The 2,732-nt window shown below is 31.9% G+C and overlaps 1 long non-coding RNA gene across 1 annotated transcript; it reads left to right on the top strand.

Annotated features, from left to right (window-relative positions):
- Positions 1 to 278: 278 nt before the first annotated feature.
- On the top strand, positions 279 to 1,371 carry LOC125662862 (uncharacterized). Its single transcript, XR_007365564.2, has 2 exons — positions 279 to 855; positions 1,299 to 1,371. It is a non-coding gene; the product is annotated as an uncharacterized LOC125662862 (long non-coding RNA).
- The last annotated feature ends 1,361 nt before the right edge of the window (positions 1,372 to 2,732 follow it).

Raw genomic sequence — 2,732 nt, 5'->3', positions numbered from 1 at the left:
TCTGGAGATACATCCGAGACCCGTATTTGTATAGGATACATACCTGCCCCGAGGATACATACCTAACCGGACACAGACCATATGCCTAATTAGATTTATTTGCTCTTATATTAGGAATAGATAATCCTAAGACTTATCTGTATATATTGACTCGTTCTTGTTCACATCATCATTTTTCGTAATTATTGCTGATTGCCATTTTTCTATATATACATTCATTTATTTGTCATTGCCTTGATCTATCCAAATTTACGGATCCAAACACTTTACAAGTTCAATGTCTGTGTACAGAATTTATCAAGACTTCAGAAGCTCAACCATTTATTCTGTTGTATAAACCTCCAGAGAGGGTGAAAACTACAAAAAATCATACAAAGATATAAACATATGAACCAAACAACTATTCCTGACAATGCATTAGATTTGTTCCACAATTAGGACGCCAATAAACCTAATTGAAACTGGATAAAAACACTTAGTATGCTGACATTATGAATACTGCATAAAACAATGAGCATTTCGTGTTGTACTGCATAAAATACAGATTAATCACAGTTTCCAAAGCAAAATGAAATGGACAAAAGTAAAATTGACTAAGATATGTAAGACAAATTATGACTAGGTAGGCAAAATATATTGTGAAAGTAGGACATAGCCTGCATGATGCGAAATCACAAAATTCAGCAACTAGGGAAATGCATGTTACCTGTAGCAGCCAATTTTTACATTTAAATTTTTGCGCCAATTTGTACTTTTTGTGTATGCACGAGCTCGCTGCGAAGAATGTGGGTATTATGTTCCTGTTTCACTGGACATTGTACTGAACTGCCGTTTCCTAGAGAAACTACTTATTCGGTAAGACAATGATGAACATTAGCACATTCCATAGATTTACTGAGTAAACACATGTGTACGTAGTTCATGTCCCGAATATTTATGCAAACTATGTTTACAGAATTACAGTATTGTGCAATATAATTCAATGTTAGTATTAAGATATATATGACATATAGTAAGACCATGTGTAGATTATTTTTGCTCATAAGGTGAAAACTAGTTGCACTCAAACTTTTTGTAACTTCAGGGGCAATAACTCTGTTTTGTTGTGCAATACAGATGCTCTTTATATTTATTGTAATTTATATCAGAGTACTATTTGTTTGGTGCAGTCTGTGTTATAAACAGCAATTTTCTGTATTGAACTCAGTTTTTGGATAGTTTGAATTATTATTATACATGATCGTAGGTGTTGTCAGTATCAATTCACTGTTTACAATTATTGTTTTGTTTTATTACAGTATATCGTATGAAGTTGAGGAAGTCACATGATGCCAATCATTGACTTAAGAATAAATTTTCCAGGCATACGCATAGACGATTTGTTTCTATTCATTATGGACGGTGGCCAGTACATTATCTGACACAAAAGGAATTAAATAAACAATGTATTTGTAGGATTTTTACATAAAATGTATAAAAACTTACTCCTATGGGGGCTGGAATAACATATTTCTCTCCAAGAAAAACTGGTAAACAAAGCAGGGAAGTTTTAACAGAATTCTGGTAATAAAACCAAAACGGATAACAAATTTCCGGAATGAAGTCATTACAATATGACAAAAAACTAAATTCACATAATTTTCACCAAGACACTCCCACCAAACTAAATATTATGCATGTTGAAAGTTGAAACTAATCGATTAACAATTAAAAAGATACGATTATAATTAACACTGTATACCTTTTCTATTGTGTATTCACAAATGAAAGTGCACATTAAAACTATTTATAAATGTTCATAGAAATATACTATGTGTTTTTTGTTTTTGTTTTTTTTAAAGTTGCTTGTCTTTTTTCCCCACTAAAGTGTAATTCCATCGATGTCGGATAACAGAAACTTACGGAGAATTTTATCCCCCTCCCTCTAACTATTTAAATTCAAATTTTTATCCGACATCGATCTTTTGAAATTCCCAATATGTCAAATTCATAATCCTTTTCGAATAGTATGTACCATATTTTGTACCAGTTATCCATTTTGAATCCCCTATTACAATGGGTTTAGTTGCACTCTCTTGTGTTTGAGTGGATGAGTGTGTGTCAAACAGAAGTAATTTAAATTTGTATCAGTCTCTCATAAATATGCTTCATGATTCCTTTTTCACAAATTTGCGTTCCAGTGTATCTTTGAATATTATTAATTCTAACATGTATACAAACATTGCTATATCAAATACAGATGTCACTTTCCTCTAATAACCTTCAGCGGGGCCCTTGCTGACCGTGTCAGTTTTCTAGTTTGTAATTCAAACACCCAGTTTGTTAAAAATGAATGATATGATTATTATTGTTAAAGTTTTTTTAACCAATCATCATACAGAAAAATAATGATGCGACTAAATAGACAAACCAGTTCATGAGTTTCTTTAAATGAAAATATACGACTTTGAATTTGTTAGTTAATTTTTGTTCAGTTTTAACTGTCTTTTAAATTGCAAACGGGATGTATTGTTGTTTATAATTGTTTAATTTGAAAGACGAAGAAAAAAGTCGAGACTACACGTGACGTCACAATGCACGGTTTCCGTCGGCTGTTACTATATTTCCCGTGTTAAAGGAATAGGCGGACCCTGTAATTATCGTCATATATCCCCCTTTGATACTGAGCGTTTAGTGCAAGAGGAATTTCATAAATAATACATGTTTTTTAATGAATCATAATTTACCGAATT

This window comes from Ostrea edulis, chromosome 8, assembly GCF_947568905.1.
Source record: "Ostrea edulis chromosome 8, xbOstEdul1.1, whole genome shotgun sequence".
NCBI lineage: Eukaryota > Metazoa > Mollusca > Bivalvia > Ostreida > Ostreidae > Ostrea > Ostrea edulis.
The sequence above is the reverse complement of the archived record's forward strand: the minus strand, read 5'-3'. Positions and strand labels throughout refer to the sequence as shown.